Source organism: Lissotriton helveticus, chromosome 4_1 (assembly GCF_964261635.1).
Source record: "Lissotriton helveticus chromosome 4_1, aLisHel1.1, whole genome shotgun sequence".
Taxonomy (NCBI): domain Eukaryota; kingdom Metazoa; phylum Chordata; class Amphibia; order Caudata; family Salamandridae; genus Lissotriton; species Lissotriton helveticus.
Genome location: NC_136063.1, coordinates 824,289,444 through 824,309,827, shown reverse-complemented (window position 1 = coordinate 824,309,827; position 20,384 = coordinate 824,289,444).

Genomic DNA, 20,384 nt, shown 5'->3' with positions numbered 1-20,384 from the left:
ACAATTGGATCCATGGAACGAGGGAAGGTCTACTTGCAGACGGGGCCTCTGAGGCCTGTGGCAACACTGATGCTCCTTCCCTTATCTCGTGTCCCTGTGGCCTAGAGTAGCTCCAACCAAGGTCCTACTGCTCCTGCCTCTGCCATGTTGACTGGTAACATTCTTTTCAACACTAGGTGAAAGTTCTCAGCAAAGCCTGTCCAAAAGGAGGCAACAAGAAGAGGGGGTGATATGAAGAGAAATGATGCTCTAAGTCACAGAAGTGGAGAAGATAACGCCTATTCCTTCAATCACCAACTGCCAACCACAACTGCCACCAAGCTGACAGGAGTCAAGGATGAGACATGGGGAAAGAGGAAGCCAGGAAGATATCAAGGGAAGTAAAATATGACTAAGCCAGGTAAGAGGTGAGTCAGAATTCGAATAAAATAATATATTATGTAACTGCAATATTAACAGTAGAAAAATATTAGACAAGAATCCAACAAGAAGCTTGCTGACGGAAGTGGGGCTGGGTGAGATGTGAAAGGGGAGTTTCTTAAGGTATTGAGTAAGGCACATAATAGGGAAAAACATGCTAGTTGTTGGAAGACCTTTATAGCCCGTATATACCTAGATGTAATATCGGTATTTTGGTTTCCTACTGTGTGCACTGTAGAGAGTGTATTCTCTCCTGAATTATGCACAACATTACAGTGTCACCCATCAGGTACCCTCTCCCTCGAGACGCGTTATTTAGCTACAATCTGTATTTAATACACAAAGTGTGCACTGGTTATCCTTAATCAGTGCAATTAAGTACTGGTCCACAACTTTCCCCTTACATGCTTTTAAGCTTATTATTTTTAAAAAGGGATAACGGTGCAGACGGGCACAAATCCTTTGGGCATTGTCCCAAGGACTTCAATCCTGTAGGGCAGTGGCCTCAGTGCCCGCACAATGGGCAAGAGGAAAATAACAAGATATTCTTACAACAGAAATGGACACAATGGGAATTAAAGGATGAATGCACAAGAACAGAAGTTTATGAAGTGTGCACTATATTTTTTTCCCTATGGCAGCTTCATGGCAGTCAACCCTTGCTCTAATATAAGACCAGAGAATTGGGGCAATAGTTGTTTAGAGGCATCAATTGCACCAATCACTGCAGAGAAACTTGACACCCAGATATGGGCAGAAGCAAAAAGGAGGGGAAGTTCCCAAATTCCTAACATTGATTTTGAAGAAGATCTACAAAAATGAAGTCCTTGATACTGGATGAAAGCTAGAAGGAGGTGGACGAGAGACAGGCCTCTAGAATGCAGAATCTGGAAGAATCCATGTTAAACTTAGAGGGGGGCTGAAAAAAGGAGAGAAAGGAGCCCTGTTTTGGACACAATCCCTTGACCTCTGAAAAATTCTACTCTGAACAAAAGAATTTGGTGACGGAAACGTAATAGTTAGATAGGGAAGTCAGATAGAGGTTGGACCCTATCTTTCTCCACAAGATGAGGCCACATTAGGAGCCAATTTCTGAAAGTCTTAACAGAAGCCCCTTTACCCATCACTGACACTCCTTAGAAGGAATGAACTATCCTAGTGGAGGTTCAAAAGATGTAGATCAAAAGGATTAGGATGATGTTGTGTAAAATGTCTGCCATTATAAATGCATCTTCACCTCCAAAATCCAAGAGACAGACGTTGATTCAAGGCCTGATGTAGAGAGTGTGCTGAATGGGTTACTCTGTTCCAAATGTGGCAGATATCCCGTCTACCTTATTACAAGTGCATTATATCCTCTAGCAGCTGTAAAAAGGTGAATGGGAAATCCTTCACATTATGATGGAGTAAACCGCACGCCAAACTCTAAATCAGGCCCTCAGTCTTCAACAAATAAAAATGTCAAGCCAATGATGCCTCATCCTTGAGACCAAGCCAAAAGGCGGCCTCGAGAAATAAAGCATGCCAGCTGGTAACTGTACTAAAATGGCATGACTGCTGACCAAAAAGCCATTGAATCGAACACATTTGCAGCTGATTTTTGGAAACATCATAAAAAGTAAAAGCACAAAGCCATGGTGACGGAAAAGAGGATACAACATCAAATGTCCGATAGACAGACTATCCTCATCAACAACGTCTCCAAACCAAAAACTAACCGTAGGAATCAGAGAGAAAGACAATCTTTCTTGGCTATTAACTGATCAGGCATTGCAAAGCCATTATGCTTGATGCTGACCCTCGAGGGCAAACAGAAGCAATATGAAATGCCGCTGCAGAGCAAAATAATTTTTGAATGGATTGCTATGTGCCAACAATGCAAAGATGAGATAAAGAATTAAATGATTATTTATTTGCAGTTTATATAGCGCGGACATGGCCGGAAGGCATCAGAATGCTTTACAGCACACAAGATGCAGAGTTGCAGCGGGTTACAGGAATGGTAGTTAAACTCATACGTTTACATCAGTAGATGTGTGCAAAAGATACCACAAGAGACAGTTACAACAATTGGGCAGAGAACATACACAGTTACAAAAAGTCAGGCCGGGCGCAGTGGAGAAAGTACTTAAGTCTGGTCGAGGGTGAATTAACCAAGATGTGTGTCAAATAGGAGGAGCTTCAGGTCCTTTTTAGGTCTCGCCTACGCAGCCCGCAGCCCTCCATAGGAGGGCCTCTTGTAATCGATTAGCTTTTTGGCCAAAAACGTGCTCGCGTTGCATGGCTTTCAATGGCAACGCGTGAACGTTTGGCGATTCCCTTGCGGGAGCGAGCTTTTAAACCATCTGTTTGCAATTAACTTGCAAATAGATGGTGCCCTTGGCTCACTCCAGCAAGGGAAACGCTCTGCGAGTCTCACTTGTTTAACTTTGAAACTGAGCGCGGTGCTGCTTCAAGGACACCGCGCTCGGTTTATTTATATATTTCTTAACTTTAGCACTGAGCGCAGCGCAGCGCCCGCTTCAAGGACACCGCGCTCAGTGTTGAAGTTAAGAAATATATAAAGAAATCGAGTGCGGTGTCCGTGAAGCGGCGCTGAGCTCAGTTTTAAACGTAAGCATTTGCAATGCAATCGGACCCATTACATTGCAAATGCTTGTTTTACTTAATATTATGGGACTTGTAGTCCAGCTATTTTATTGATTTCAATAAGAATACTAGTCACAGAATTCTAATATTCGATACTGGCCCGACTAGTCACGCATAGAGCTTAAAAACTTAGCAGCAATGCATGTGCACTTTTGGAACCTTAATGGGGGTATTGCCACAGCACCTGGAGACCCTCACCTGACTTTACACATCCTGTTTGATCGATTGATTAGCGCAGCACTCCAGAGCTGCTATTCCTTTGAGGTACATCATCATCCCCCGGTAGCAAGGAGTGGCACAGAGCGCCAGCCTCCCTGCCAATCTGAAATTAATGGTTCTGCCTAGCGCCATGTGTGGCACCAGTGTGATTGAAGGCAGCCTGTAACGGAGGCAGGACGTTGAATGCAGGAATTGGGTCAGAGCCTTGTGACGGGCACTGCGCGCATCATGAAGGGCAACAAGATCGCCGCAGCCCTCGCAGGAGCACGCCAGGCACATGTGTTCCTGTGACAGCTGGGCCCACCTTTTGAGGCAAGCATCGGACACTGCGGCTGGTTATCCGCCTCGGCTGGCAGGGAGACCGCTGTGGAACCCAGCGCCCCCGCCTTCTCTGACGCGCTGTGTGAGTAATGTAGTGTGAAATGCCTGCGGTCCGGGCGCCACCCCCTGGTATCCCTCCATGGTGAAGCTGCCCCTGCGTGGAGAAGAGACTCTGCTATGCGCACGTCCCTCCATGTGACAGCTTGCGGCGCGCACTTCACCTGGTTCTGCCTGCCATTCTGCGCTTTGGTAAGAGGCGCCAGGAGTGTCATTCCTCCTCTCTCTGCTGTGAGTGGCCACCTGCGAACTGTCCGTGCCCAACGACAGTGGCACACTGTCCCCAGTGTCATTTTTTTAGCGGTCCCAATACCCTCCTGCTTGGATGTGCCCTTCTGCGTCAATGGTGCCAGTGACTGCTCAGCTGCCCCCACTCTGGGATTGTGTTGTCCACACACTACTGCTGAGCTCTGCACCATTCTTCCATCTGGCTGTGCGTTGTGCACCTGCTGAGTCGAAGCGCCCCCTCACTGCCAACAACCAGTTTTGGGTCTTTGATGCTGGCCTGCGGCTTTCCGACCGGTATTCAGTCTGAGATGTCTGCGCCGGCTGCCCCCATTGAGCCGTGACATTTTCCGCGCTCGCGGTTTCCATCCATCCTCTGAGCCGACGGTGCCCCCACCCTATCTGCCCTGCTGTGCTCTCTCAGGTGGCGGAGCCCCCACCCACTGATGACATATGTAAATTTCGAACAGACAATGCTTCCTCCCGCTGAGCTATGCCCCCTCTCATGGCTCTACGTCCTGGTTTGACCTGACGCACGCACGCACACATGTCAGTATTTTAGAAAGGTAAAGTGGGAGACTTTTAAAAAAAACAAAAAAAACGGATAATGTATTTTCCTTTTGAGTTTTATCGAAGCAGAGGTCATTTTAGGCGAGAGACCGCTAAAATAAATCCACTTTTGGCTTTAAAAATTGGGAGTCTCCCCCCTAATGCGGATATGCTGGCATGTTTCCCTAGGCCCTCCCACTGTGCCCCTGTGACACGACGATGTCCCTTGCCCACTGACCCGGAGCCCCTTTGTGCTGGTTCTGCATACTCCCTCCCGCTTCTGCCAGTTTACGTGCTAACGGTGGGCATCGCTGAGCTGTGCCTCTCTCTGAGGTGGCAGTATGCCAGTCTTGTTGAGCCGTGCCTCTAAACAAGCAGACAGCTCCCCTTTCCTAACAAGCACTGGCATAGCCAATAGGTCTCGCCTTTGGTACCTTATAAGTGTTTAGCCATGCAACACTTGATGTTGTTGCACCAAGGATATTGTGCTGGATAACTAAACACTTTAAAGGTCCCAAAGGCGAGACCTATTGGATATGCCAATTCTTGTTGAAGGTTGCCAGGCAGATGGTTAGACAGAGTGAGGAAGCAGAGAGTTCCAAATTCTAGTGGCGCTACCAGAGAAAGACTGGTTTATGTATCATTCTTGACTGAAGGTGGGGGGTTCCAGGAGCATTTATGGAACCTTTATTTACTCCAGAGATTATCAGTTTCTCGTTTAGATAGGGAGGTGAGGAAGAGTGCAGCGCTCTGTGGGTAATGCAAGAAATTTTGAATTGGGGCAGCACTTCAGTGGGGAGTCTTGTGAGTGTTAGCATGGCAGGGGAAATGTGGTCAGATTTCGGGATACTTAAGACAAAGTGTGCTGCAGCATATAGTGTTGCTATTAGTGGGCCCTAGTGAACTTTGGGAATGCCTGAGAGAAGGGCAATTCTATAGTCTAGTCTAGAGAGAATGAGAGACTTCACCACTGGTTTGAGGTCTTGTTCCGAAATCAATCGTCTAATGTCCCAAAGCTGCCCAAGTTGGAGGTATGCACTGTTGGCCATGGCTGCTATCTGAAGATTGAAGCAATTATCAAGGGTTATACCGAGTGATCTGGCACCCCTGACAATGGCAGGGCAGCAATCAAAAGCAGGAAAGTTGGTGATCCATTCTAGTGCTGGAGTTATTGCTTACAGAGGTGAGATCAAAAGACATTCTGATTTAGTTGGATTGAGTGTTAAATGGTGGTTGGACATCCACTTTTGAATCTTTAAGAGTGTATTTGAAAGCATGGCAAGGTCCTCCAGGGATGAGACTTTCAAATATATTTGGGTATCGTCAGCGTACAGGTGGAAGAGAAACCCAGAGTTTCTGAGAATCATACATAGTGGTTCTAGGTAGAAGTTGAAGAAGGTTGGGGAGCGGATCGAACCTTGAGGGACCCCTTGGTGAAGGCTGACTATGAGTAAATTCGGTTCTGACTCCATTTTGCGTTTCACCGCCATTTTATGTTGCCCTCACTCAGGCAGCCTGACAAACAGAAAACTCTTACCCTTCGTACTGCCACGTATCAAATAACCCCTCTATCCTTGAGGTCAAGTCGATTCCAGGAACCAGTCCGACTCACTAATCCTTATTTCAAACCATCTGTTGGTTTTCATTGTCCTTCTCCCCGTCTTATCCTGCCTTGTAAATTGACCTCTTTTACAATACACAAACATGTCTACCACTGTTGATTAACTCAGGGACACCATTATTGAATCACCTGTGGGTTAGTCAAAACATGACCTAGGGGGTGGATAATTTAATCATGTGACATCTTGTTTTTCTCAAAAAAACATATCTTTTCATTGGTCCAAATTTTGCGCCTTAGGAGAGAACATACCATTGGTGTACTTCTAGGATCACTGTTCTTAGCTGCAGCTAATGAATCCTGTCTTCTACGCTTAACAGAGTGTCCCGTGTCTCTGTACGACGAAGCAGATGAACTCAGAGATTTAGGCATGCCCTGTGCCGCTAGGGGATGTATGTCACTACAATGCATGCTTTTACAACGCATGTCATTACGACGCAGGTTTTACAATGCAAGTCGTTACAACGACTTGCGTTGGGGGGCGCTGGATAGTGAATAGTTTAATTTACTATTCCAACTCCAGTCCCTGTGGATAGTAGGGAAGGTGTTGGATAGTAATTAAACTATTCCCTATCCTACAGCACCCTCCAGCGCAATTCGTTGTAATGACTTGCGTTGTAAAAGTTGCGTTGCAATGGTAGTGCGTTGTAAAACTTGCGTTGTAAAGGATGTTTCCCCCGCTAGGCCCTTAAAGGCCTGGTTCTTCAAATGGCGCCCAACGTGGGGTGGTGTCAAAGGTCGTGGTCAAGCCCGAGGGTCGTGAGGAGCTACGTGAGAACATTCCGGAGGACACGCACTACATAAGTGACCCCTGCATGCCAGAAGTGGACCGAAGGTCTTTACAACGCGGCTTCTCCTTTCCGACGGCTGCTGATGACTGCTGCCCTGACCGCTGCCCTGCTTTGGTTCGCGTTAGTGATGACTGGCATCTCGAGACGATAGACGGGCCTCTGTTGGCGTGAGAGAATACTTAGTTAAGTAATTGTGGGTAGCTCCCACATCTTTGTTTTTGATTTTGCTTTGATTCGATTGTTGCAATAACCGAAGCCGAGGGTTGAGTACGTTTGTACTGTGATAAATTGGTTAACCCCTTGATGTTAGTAAGAGGCCAGTGAAATAACGATGCCTGGTTTCAGTAAGTTTAAGAGATGGTGCTGTTGTTGTTGTTTAAGAGATTCCCGACTAGAAGACACTTGTCCAGTGCCTTCAGTACGGACTCCAAAATATGAACTTTATTCCAAATATGGAACTGGTACTATCATCTTTGTCGACCTTTGGGAAAAATACACTAAGAATGATGGTATTTTACAATGGCCAAAGGATGGTAGTTTTGAGCCATGTATGTTGGATAATTTAGAGGAAAGACTATTTAAGAGAAAAGCCCGGCCGGCAATGTTTGATTCATTTCGCATTTGGCGAAAGGAGTCAAAACAGAGAGAAATAAAGCAAGCAAAAAGAGATAGGAAGGAAAAAGAAATGTCTGTTATACAGGCTGCCCAGCAATTTAAGAACAATGAAACTGATCGTGTGATTGAAGTTTCAGATAGACAACATCGTATGGCAGTAGATAAATGTTATCCAGCTCTGCCTACTTCTCCGTCATTAGATGAGGAGAATGAAAAAGATCCTTTAATGTCCCTTATGTTGTCTGCTCCACCGCCTTATGTACCAGCCTTGGTTCCTTTACCAGTACCTGCTATAATATTACCTGTTATACCTCCACCTCCACCTCTGCCTATGCCTCAACCTATGATCCCAGTAACTACTGCGGGTTCTGTTGTAATACCTCATGTAACGACGTTAGTTTCTACCTCTGCGACTGTGACACAAGCTTCTACTCCACAATCAGTTAGAAGAAAAGATAGTGGGTTCTTCTCAGCTTTAACTCCTTTCATGAATAAAGTACGTAATTCCCATATCATGAAGAGAACTCTTAGAAGTCAGAGTCATCTCGATCTTCATGAAGTAACGATACTCCAATCTCAGGCTCAAAAATGGATGACAAATGGTAATATGTATGGGTCATCCGATATTCAAGATTTAGCTATGCAATGGCCTACATCTACTCAGCGTTATGTGTTTGATCTCATGTGCGAGGTATTGATTCAAATGTGGGAGAATAAAATACAAGATGGCCCACCTAGGGGATTGATAGAATTGAGAAGAGAAGTAGCTTCTGGAGCAGCAATTGAACAGGATTATAAAGATGCAATATCGAATTTAGTAGCATATAGAGATCTTCTATCTTGTTAAAATTCAGGGACAGAAGGAATTGTTACAACAGACAAATTATATCCTATGCGAGAGGTACAACCAATATGGCGCGATGCTGTGCCAGGGGCTAACCCCCCTGTGCCTGCTCATTTCCAGCAGGTTTGGGTACATGTTCCGTGGAAAAGATCAGAAGTTATTGCGTTAAAACAAGCATTACCTGATCCGCGTAAAAACCCAGCAGGATATTATAAAGAATTAGTGCAAACATTGTCCTCTTGCGCACTAACATTATCAGATATAGATAATATATGTTGATGGGTCAAGTAGTTCCGTCCGAAATATGGAATAAAATTCGTAGACAGAATCACGCTGTTGAATTAGGTGGTGATTGGGCTGCTATCCTACAATCAGATCAAAGACAAGTGGGTGGAGCTAAGCCAGAACCAATGATTACAGAATTGCCCAACAGAATAATAACACTTATGAAGACTCTAATGCCAGCACAAGCAGTTAATTGGGATAAGTTGTCCGCCTGTAAGCAAACGAAGGATGAGTCTGTGTCTGATTTCTTTACGCGTTTTGAGGAATAATTTGTTGATCACAGTGGACAAGATATGGCTACACCAGGTGGCCAAAGACTGTTTGTGGATAAGTTTGTTTCTAATTTATTGCCGGAATTATCTACGAGGTTAAAAATGTCCGAAAGTGCGTGGCCTGTGGCAACGCCTTCGGGAATTTTGACGATGGTTCAATATTATGAAAATAGGAATTTAGAGGAGAAAGAGAAGTCAGAAAAGAAAAATAAAGACCTCAAAATGAAAGTTCTTCTGCAGCAAGCTTATCCACCTTGTTCTGTTCAGCGCCCGTATCAACCACTCCCTCAATTTCAGAGGCTGTTACAGAAACCTGAACCCTTTGTTCCAAGGTCTCCATTGGGTCCTAATCAATGTGTTTATTGTAAGGAGGAAGGTCACTTCAAGAATAGTTGCCCGGTTTTATTACACCGAACTGGTGATATGTCTGGGTCACGTAGCTGAAGTGGCTATCAGTCAACGCGTAGGGGTAGGGGACGAGGTAGATCATCTTATGATCAGCATCAGCGTTCTTTTTCCCCTCAAACTTCCACTAATTATTTTGATCAGCAAAATACTCAATCTGCTCAATACTACAATGATAATTATAATAACGAGAATGAGAGTCAAGATTTTCATACTAGCTAGGACAGCCATAGACAAAGTGAGGAAGTCATATCAGTTCCAGTGGATCAGAATGGGCCTTATGTTGAGGTAGTTACATTAGGTGTTTCAGAGCCATTCTTATTGGACACTGGTGCAACAAAGAGTTCTATCATTCACTCTAAACTCCCTGGGGCACCTTTGTCTGGCTTAACGAAAATTTCTGTAGGATTTTCTGGCGCCCCAGTTAAAAACCCAATTTCTCAACCTTTGCCCATCTCGATAGGTCCTTATGATCTAGAGGCTCCACTTATTTTAACAACTGGTTGTGGTGAAAATTTGTTGGGTCTGGATTTATTAAAAAGATTGTATGCAACCCTACATTGTTCTCCTTCTGGTGTACACCTCACTTTGGGTAGGGAATCGATTTCCCCAGTGTTTCTGTCTAAAGACAAACTTCCCCCTGAGTTACATTCTCTTCCTACTACTCTTTGGGCTACAGGTCCTAATGATGTTGGCCTTTTGCAAATCCCACCTTACGTTGTCACCCTCAAACCCAATATTAACCCCTTGGACGCTCATGACGAGCTCAGCTCGTCATGGCGTTTCCATTGATTTCAATGGAAATTCAATGAAGAATCTGAAAGTGCCTTAGCATCCAAGTGGTTAAGTTACCACGCATTCCCCAGTACAAAGTTTCCAACGATGGTGAAAAAGCTCTTTTGGCGATTATTTATGATTTGATTCAGAAAGGTGTGATTGAAGAGATTAGAGGGAATATATGCTATAGTCCTGTTATACCTATTCTTAAACGTACTGATTCTTCCCAACCCCCCGTTTATTGCTTTGTGATTGCTCTCCGGGAGGTCAACAAGATCGGGATACCCCAATTTCCCGTTGTCTCAGATATCACTGCCCTATTGACAACGGTACCTGCTTCTGCTACTTGGTTTTCTATAATCGATTTGAAGAATGCATTCTTCAGTATCCCCATTGCCGAAGAAAGTAGAGATATTTTCGGCTTCTCTTTAGGAGGCCGAAGCTTCCGATTTACACGCGCTCCTCAAGGCTATTGTGAGAGTCCCTCCATTTATAGTCAAGCTTTAAAAACACAGCTCGATACTCTCACTTTACCTTCAGGAGCCACTCTTATTCAGTATGTAGATGATTTGTTGATTTCCGCTGATTCTGAAGACATTTGTAAACAGGCTACTATTACATTGTTACGACACTTGGCTGATCTTGACCATAAGGTTTCACCCTCTAAGATGCAATATTGCCGGCAAAAAGTTACCTATTTAGGTCATCTCTTATCAAAGGAGGGAAGACAATTAACTCCAGAGCGTATCCAAGCAATTACTCAAATGTCTGTCCCAAGCACACAAAAAGAGGTACGTGCCTTCCTGGGCATTACTTCTTATTGTAGACAATGGATTCCGAATTGTTTTCTGTTAGCGAAACCTCTATTGGCACTCACTCTTAAAGATACACCCCAACCTCTCCCTTGGACTGCAGAATGTCAGAAAAGTTTTAACGATTTACGTACTGCCCTGTGTTCTGCTCCTGTGTGAGGTACTCCTGATTACAGTAAGCCCTTTACACTTTACGTCCATGAGAGAGAAGGTTGTGCATTGTCAGTTTTAACACAACAATTTGGGAATAAGCAACGCCCAAGTGCTTATTTTTCCGCCACACTAGACCCAGTGGCCAAAGCGTTACCTAGTTGTTTGAGAGCCACAGCAGCAACGGCAGTGTCCATTCGACAATCTGCTGGATTGGTGTTAGATAATGCTCTTATTGTCATGGTGCCACATGCAGTAGATATCCTCCTGAATAGGATTTTATGCAAAACAGAATAGGCAGTGGACCACTTTAGTCCTTTGAAAGCACCAACTCAAATATCACCAGTATTTATGTAAACTCAATCTTTCATATAGCGTGCAATATTCAAATACTCCCTGCCCTGAGAGTATATCCCAAATCCTTGGGAAAAATCAGTATATGAACCAAACTTTGAAATGCACCGCCAGTAAATGTCAAATCTCCACCATGTGTGGTTGATAAAGTTTATATACAAGAATATTTTTCAAAATAAGGGACGCTGTATCCGTAAATGCCACAAAAGTTCAAAATTCCTTTAATAGTCCATTAAGGTACCAGCCAACGCGTTTCGTTCCGTCAAGCGGAACTTCTTCAGGGCGCAATAGATGTTGAAATGGGATGTAATTCTATTCCCCCAACGTTGGTAAATAGTAAACGAAGTGAATCCAGAAACAAGGATATTTATTTTATCCGTTTCCTCTGTATATATTGTTATTCTTCGCAAGTAGGCTGTCTCTTGCCAATAATTTCAAGATAATTGATAACGATGTAACGTATACCTTATGATTTCAACAACTGTATTTTTCTATTTCTTCATCATGATTTTCGATTTGCTTTATCTTTCCTATTATCCATATGGCACTAACCTTGAAACCCGTAACGTGCACGTCCTGCAACGTTATGTTAGTCAGACTTCTGAATCCTCGGTCGACTCTGAATTTCCAAGTATTTAGAGGCAGTCACCTATCAGGGTCAAAGTATGGGACCCCCAGCTGGCGTCTCCTTCGTCCGCGCGCCAATTCCTTTCCGTAAACTTAACGGAAAGGAATTGGCGCGCGGACGAAGGAGACGCCAGCTGGGGGTCCCATACTTTGACCCTGATAGGTGACTGCCTCTAAATACTTGGAAATTCAGAGTCGACCGAGGATTCAGAAGTCTGACTAACATAACGTTGCAGGACGTGCACGTTACGGGTTTCAAGGTTAGTGCCATATGGATTATAGGAAAGATAAAGCAAATCGAAAATCATGATGAAGAAATAGAAAAATACAGTTGTTGAAATCATAAGGTATACGTTACATCGTTATCAATTATCTTGAAATTATTGGCAAGAGACAGCCTACTTGCGAAGAATAACAATATATACAGAGGAAACGGATAAAATAAATATCCTTGTTTCTGGATTCACTTCGTTTACTATTTACCAACGTTGGGGGAATAGAATTACATCCCATTTCAACATCTATTGCGCCCTGAAGAAGTTCCGCTTGACGGAACGAAACGCGTTGGCTGGTACCTTAATGGACTATTAAAGGAATTTTGAACTTTTGTGGCATTTACGGATACAGCGTCCCTTATTTTGAAAAATATTCTTGTATATAAACTTTATCAACCACACATGGTGGAGATTTGACATTTACTGGCGGTGCATTTCAAAGTTTGGTTCATATCCTCCTGAATAGGACAAAGACTCAGCACCTCACTAGTGCTCATTTGTCAGGGTACGAACTGACAGTTTTGGCTAGTCATGTGCATATTAAACGATGCAATACCCTAAATCCAGCCACATTGATACCAATCCCAGAAGAAACAAATACTCAAGAACAACATGATTGTTTCTTCTGTACAGAAGAAGAGACAACAGGTAGAGTTGATCTAAAAGATACTCCCCTCTTAAATCCAGATGGAATCTTATGGGTTGATGGCTCTTGTTTTAAACTCCCCAATGGTGAGATGACCTCAGCCTATGCAGTTACGACTTTGTATACAGGTGTAGAAACTGCACGTATTAGACAGAATTCAGCTCAGGCAGCTGAATTGATAGCTCTTACTAGATCTTGTGTATTGGCTAAAGGAAAAAGAGTGAATGTGTTCACCGATAGTCAATACGCATTTGGAGTGGCCCATAGTTTTGGCCGCTTATGGAGGGAGAGAGGATTTCTCACCTCCCATGGTGCTAAGATACAACATGGCGAGTTGGTGAATGACCTTCTCGAATCACTTACCTTGCCTACTCAGATAGCAATTATCAAGTGCAGTGCGCATAAGAAGATTACTGATGATGTGGGTCAAGGAAATGCGTTTGCAGATCAAACAGCAAAAGAAACAGCCAGAGACGTTACAAGCCGCATGTATGTTGCAGGCCCTGCTAGATGGGTCAGACAAGGAGGAATGTGTGAGGACACAATAGAAAATGTGAAAATAATTCAGGAAGAAGCCACAGAGAAAGAATTGAATGAGTGGAGAGAGACTATAGGAATGTTAGACACAACAGGGTGTTGGACAGAATTGTCTGAACATCAGCGCTGGTTGCTACCAAATGCCTATGTGCTTCCGGTTGTTACCATGGCACATGGTCCAGCTCACATCAGTGCTAAAGGAATATGTAAACTTCTGGCTCCTGTATGGCAGAATGAGGGTATTCCAAAATGTGCAGATAATCTAGTTAAACACTGTATTGTTTGCTTGATGCATAACCCAGGAAAAGGAACACCAACCCCAGCAGGTCATTTTGCTCCTCCAACATATCCTTTTGAGGTGTTGCAAATAGATTATATTCACATGGAGCAATGTAATAACCTCAAGTACGTCCTTGTGGTGGAATGTGCCTTTTCTAGATGGATAGAGGCCTACCCCCTAAAGGACAATACTGCTCTATCTACAGCCAAAGTTCTTTTGAAGGAGTTTTTCCCGAGGTTCGGCTTGCCCCGAATCCTCTGGAGCGATAACGGAAGTGAATTCGTAGGTCAGATAATGCAGAAAGTATGTGCAGGTCTTGGAATAAGACAAAAATTTCATGCAGCAATCACCCTCAGTCAGCAGGTTTAGTGGAATGTTATAATGGTACTCTTAAACTTAAGCTAGCAAAGATACAGGCCAGCACGGGTCTTGCCTGGCCCGATGCTTTAACCTTAGCACTATTGTCCACTCGAACAACTGTTCATTCCCGTATGGGACTCAGTCCCTACAAGGTTGTGTTTGGACGCCCAGCAAATGTTTGGGGAGTCCCAGGCCAAAGAAATATTCTGACATAGAGTACCCATTGTTAATTGATTATTTACATGACCTCACCACTAAATTGCGTGTCCTTCACCAACAGGTACAAGACGCCTTGCCTCAGGCTTCAACTGATCCTGGATAAGACATACACCCAGGGGACTGGGTGAGTCTGAAAAGTTTTCAGCGATCAAAGAATTTGGAACCTCGCTGGAGAAGGCCTTGTCAGGTCTTACTGACAACGCGTACAGCTGTAAAGGTGGTCCGCAAAAAGAACTGGATCCACGGTGTGCATTGCAAAAAGGTACCTTTGCCTTTGCCTTATGAACAGTGAGTCCACAAAGGAATTGGTGATTTTGAAAGCGAAAGGATTCCCCGATTTGTACCTTTTAGCGATGCACACCTGTATTGGACTCAATCTGAAAAAGAAGATGACGACGTCTTGCAGGAAGCTGTCCCACCACATCTGAGGTTGAACACAACTAATCCAGGGACACTTTTTCAGAATCAGACTGTGCCGAACAAAACCAGGTATAATTTGAGATCTAGAGTAACTAAGAACAATTACGAAATCTATTTTATACTTTTTGTGATATTGACCATCTAATTAGGTTGCAGGGTCATGGTAAGGGCCTTAGTTAGTGACCCGAGTAGTGGCAATAGGTCTGCGGGACTTGCAGTGTCATAGGACGGCTGATAATCACGGCTAAGTGAAGAAGGAAGACTGCCACGAGCGACATCTAGAAGATGGATTCTGCTATATTAAAAAAAAATAATGAAAAGAATATAAAATGTTGCAAATTATTATATACCAGATGCGGTTTAAAATTGTGTATTTTAATTTCTTTATGTATTATATTAGCATGTGTGGGTTGGATCGTTCACATTATACAACACAAACATATATCTACCTCCCAGTCCATACCTTTTCACACTACTGCCTCCCCACACCAATTTCGTACACTACCGGAGCATGAGCAAATTAGGAGAATGGAATATATCAACAATTCATTCATTCAATTGTTACACCAGCATCAATTGGTAATCAATACCACCGACTGTTGGGTTTGTGGACTTTTACCCCATAATACAGATAAAGGAATGCCATATTTAGTTCTCCCCTTCTCCCTAAAAGGATCTGCTTGGGCTTACACCTCTATGTTTGCTAATGCCTATGAGAACTAGCATCGACATCCAGTCAGTCCATATAGGGATGGAGTGGACGTTAGTCATGACGCGCTAATAAAAGGAATAGTGGCTATGTCAAAACACTACAACAAATGTAATGAATTCCCCACTGACGAACGACAAGCATACATTGATTGGAACGTGACACACTACATCACAAGTCTTACAGACAGAGCCAAAAAGAAAAGATCTCCACCAATATATACTGTACCCCACCACGGTCACCTATGTCTCCAAGGAAATGGTCAAAGTCTTAAGGCCCAATTGGGAAAGAGCACCTGTAATATTACATATACCTATGCATCCCAAACTTCTCCACCATTGGTAGCATCTCAGGGAACATATTTCGTTTGCCATGATAGAGCTTATACATGGCTACCAGCTGATTTATTAGGAACTTGTTATATGGCTTTTCTCCTCCCTCCAACATATACCGCTCCTTCAGGACATCATAGAAATAAGTACAAGAGAGATGTCTTTGATCAAAAAGACACAGCAGGACAAGAGGGAGGCGACTTCCTTAAAGGATTCCTCCCATTTTGAGGCCCTATGGCCAATAGTAGAAATATCAGACATCTCATTCGAGTTAGACATCATTCTTGCAGACCGTGGTGGAGTCTGTAAATTGATCGGATCCAGCTGCTGCGTTTACATACCTGATAACGCACCTACAGTATACCAAGCCATCTCTAAACTACACAACATTTCTGAGTCCATCCACCAGGACGAAGGAAGTTGGTCTCTGATGGGATGGTTTTGGGGATTACTGTCCACATGGGGATGGAAAATACTAACTTTCATTGGAATGATTTTAGCCATTGTCTTTTCATGTTGCCTCTGCCTACAATGTCGTCCCGCCATCTGTGGATTTTGTGCCACCATGTGTGTGCCAAGACCTATTCCACAGAAAGCAGAAAACATACAAATGATGTTGCAGCAACAGCGTAAAGACATTATGGCTATTGAAATAGACTCAGAGTAACATGAGTTTATGTGTTGACTGCGTAATGGCAAAAGGAGGATCTGAGGAAATGTGTTGCCCTCACTCAGGCAGCCTGACAAACAGAAAACTCTTACCCTTCGTACTGCCACATATCAAATAACCCCTCTATCCTTGAGGTAAAGTCGATTCCAGGAACCAGTCCGACTCACTAATCCTTATTTCAAACCATCTGTTGGTTTTCATTGTCCTTCTCCCCGTCTTATCCTGCCTTGTAAATTTACCTCTTTTACAATACACAAACATGTCTACCACTGTTGATTAACTCAGGGACACCATTATTGAATCACCTGTGGGTTAGTCAAAACATGACCTAGGTGGTGGATAATTTAATCATGTGAAGTCTTGTTTTCCTCAAAAAAACATATCTTTTGATTGGTCCAAATTTTGCGCATTGGGAGTGTTTTTATGCAGGTGTAAAAGAATATAAAAGACTGTGAGCCCCGGAGTAAAGGGGCAGTCTCCTGAGAACATACCATTGGTGTACTTCTAGGATCACTGTGCATAGCTGCAGCTAATAAATCCTGTTGTCTACGCTTAACAGAGTGTCCCGTGTCTCTGTACGACGAAGCAGGTGAACTCGGAGATTTAGGCGTGCCCTGCACCGCTAGGCCCTTAAAGGCCTGGTTGTTCAACTAGCCTTTAGAACGAGTTACCATTTTCACAATTTGGGAGCAGTTGGATATGTAAGAGGACAACCAGTTGAGGACCGTGCCTCCACATCTCATGATTAGTTCAAGAATACAAAGGAGGTCAAGATGGTTAACAGTGTTGAGTGTCAAATGCTTGATGATGAAGTGTAATTTTCAGATGTAGTAGGGTCCCTCATGCCTTCTCATGAAGGCAGAAGCAGGGCCGGCCTTTAGCATGGACGAGCTGGGCCCAAGCAGCCAATTATTTGGGGGGTCGATGGAGCTGTGTGCATTAAGTTTATGCCAACAGCAGCACCCTTCTCATCTTGCTCCAGACTTGTCTTTGTCCCTGCCTGTTCGTTTCTGTCTGATTTGCCAGTGTAAAGTGGTTTTAGTGCTTTATTATCATATGGCGGGCGATGTTTGTAAAACCACTTGGGCTCCCTTCGCTGCCCTCCCTTCACCCTCTGACCCCTGCTCGCACACAAAAATAAAACCATTATCTGTGTGAGTCAGCTAAGCTACGATGATTTAGGTGAGCCGAAGGAGGTCCAGGGATTTTTGTGTGCAGGGCCGGACTGGCCGTAGCGGGCACCAGGCGTTTCCCCGGTGGGCTGCCAGGTTGGGGGCTGTTTTTGTTACCGGGGGCCGGCAATTTCGGCCCCTTGTAACAAAATAGGCCGAAACGGCACTGCAAACAGCTCAGCCGCATCCCCCTCCTCCCCCTAGGGGGGCCGGCCGAGCAGTGTGCCAGAGCTGGTTTCGGTTCCCAGTCCTGCCCTGGCAGGGGCCAGTCAAAGCTCAGCCAGGGACTGACCACTGAAGACAAAAGGGACCCCCTGCTGCCACATTTAATTCACTTCCATCAGCAAAGGGGCCACATTTCTCTCTGTCCATGCCCAGGGCGCTATCTTAGCAATGGCCAGCTCTGGGCACAAGGAAACACCCAAACAGAGAGTGGGCTGATTCAGGACGTGATTGACAATGTATCAAGCGAATGGCTGAAGATGGCTGAGTCAAAGAAGACAGTGTTGGAAGGAGGCTTAAATAAAGGTCCTCAGAGTATCATAGTTTACAGTATGTTTTCCGGGAATAGCGCAAGCATATTCATGTGAAGAATAAGTTAGATTCTGTGCTAGTTTGGCTAAGCGCTTTCAGAAAGGTAGAAACAAATTACAATATTCTACAGTGTGTAAGAGGAATCTTTTAGGTTAAAATCTGTTTTATTGTCACATTTGCCTGGTAAGATAACAATAGACTGCATGGAATACATCTCTTCAATGCATAGTATAATAATGAAACTTTAACCCCCAGGACAGAAAGGGAAGGGGAAATTGGGACAAAAGACAATTCAACAAACCACCCCCCCCTCCACAAGTCCCCCCAACCCCACCCCCCTCCTCCTTACTCTCCTCCCCTGTGCCACTTGCTATGTTTTGTATGGCAGTGGTGCCATTGCAGCATTCTCCTGAGAGGTTCGGTCCTCTAGAAGTCTGTGGGGTCTGCAAGTCGTAGTAAGCGTAGATACGGAGGGCAGGTCAGTTCCCTAAATTCCTTGGTCATAAGGGCTATGACAGGGTGGAAAATAGTTCTGAATGTTTCGCCTTGTGCTGTGAGTGTAAGTGTGAGTTTCTCCATCCCCGGTGTGTCCCAGAGACGCCGAAGCCAGGCTACGTGGGTTGGGGCAGTGGTTATTCCCCATAGGGCTAAGATAGTTTGATGTGCGGCCATGAGCGTTATGCTAATCTGGTGCCCTCTGCGAGATGAGAGGGGGTATGTGAGGGGGTTGGGTAGGCCCAGTGGAGTATATGCAGGGAATCTGGGAAGTTGAGTGGAAAAGTGGTATTCAATATCGTCCAACACCTTCTCCCAGAATGCTGTGACCCCCGGACATTCCCATAGTATGTGGGTAAGCGTGCCTTTCACCCCGCACTGCCTCCAACAGGTGTCGCTACGGGCCGGGTTCCCCCGGTTGAGACAAACTGGTGTGAGGTACCAATAAGAAGTGAATTTGACCGCCGTTTCTGTGCTGGCCATGTTATCGGTAGTGTGCCGGGCTCGGTGATAAATGTCCTGACCATCTTCCGGGGAGAACAGACGGCCTATTTCAGCCTTCCACTGCTTCTTAGGAAGGGGATTTATCCTCCGACAAGTTAGGTTGCAGCAGAACGTATAGCTGCGGGACTTGCCGTTTGTCTGTTTATCTGCCTAGAAGCCATCTCTCCCACAAGGTGTCAGTAATCTCCCTGCTTCTTGGCACATTGATGGGTGCGTTAACCAATGTCGAATTTGGAAGTATCTGAAGCGTTCGTCTCGGGATGGAATAGTCAGTCCGTAGTGCTTCATAGGTATGAACCCTGTCCTGATCAAAGAAGTGGCCTATCGCTTTGCATGGCATCTCTCTCTATACTTGAAATGATGGACCCATCCCAGGCGTTAAGTCGGGGTTGTCAGCGATCGGGGTCAAGGGAGACGGCAGGGTTGTCAATCTCCCTCTGCGGACGCAGTTGTCCCACACCTTTAACAGAGAGCTTTTTATCGACGAGACGTACAGGTTGGGTGCTCTATGGGCTCGTGGTAAAAACAGGACCTTTGGCAGAGAGGTGCCCGCAAGAGCACGGTCCACCATGAACAGCCAGTGCTTTTCTGATTCGGCCCTGGATCACTCCGCTAAGTAGCGGAGCTGGGCTGCTTGATAATATCGGGGAAGAGAGGGGACCCCCAAACAACTCTCCACCGGTGGCAACCAACTCCAAGAAGAATCTTTTAGACCAGCTAAGGAAAAGTAAAACCTTGACAGATAGAATCTCAGAACTCTTGACTATTGTTTATACCAGTCCAATATGTGATCGCACACTTGCCCAGCTAAAAGCCATAGCAGAAACTTCAAAACCGAAATTTATAACCCAGCAGCTCATCTCAAGACATAATGCTGTTTTTTTAAACTGCGCTGCTTTAACTCTTCTACTAATATGACCTTTCAAGAAACAGAGGCAAGTCATCACCCTAGCTGGCACTCACTCAAATCGTCCTAAGTTTCATTTTATTCGGACTTTTTTTCTAATTTCATATTTTAAAAGAGTTGTATTTATTAGCGAAAACAACGTTGCTTGTTTTTATTACATTTCTGTCATGTCTGTTGGACTGTATCAATCAAATTGCAACAAAAAATACTCACTTGAAAAAAGCCTTTGGGCCATACACTGGTATTTCTTCTCACACAAATAGGAGGGAGGCTCTGATAAAGTGGGACCAAGCATAACCCTTCTCTCAGGGAGGGGGAGGCGTGTATTTGGGGA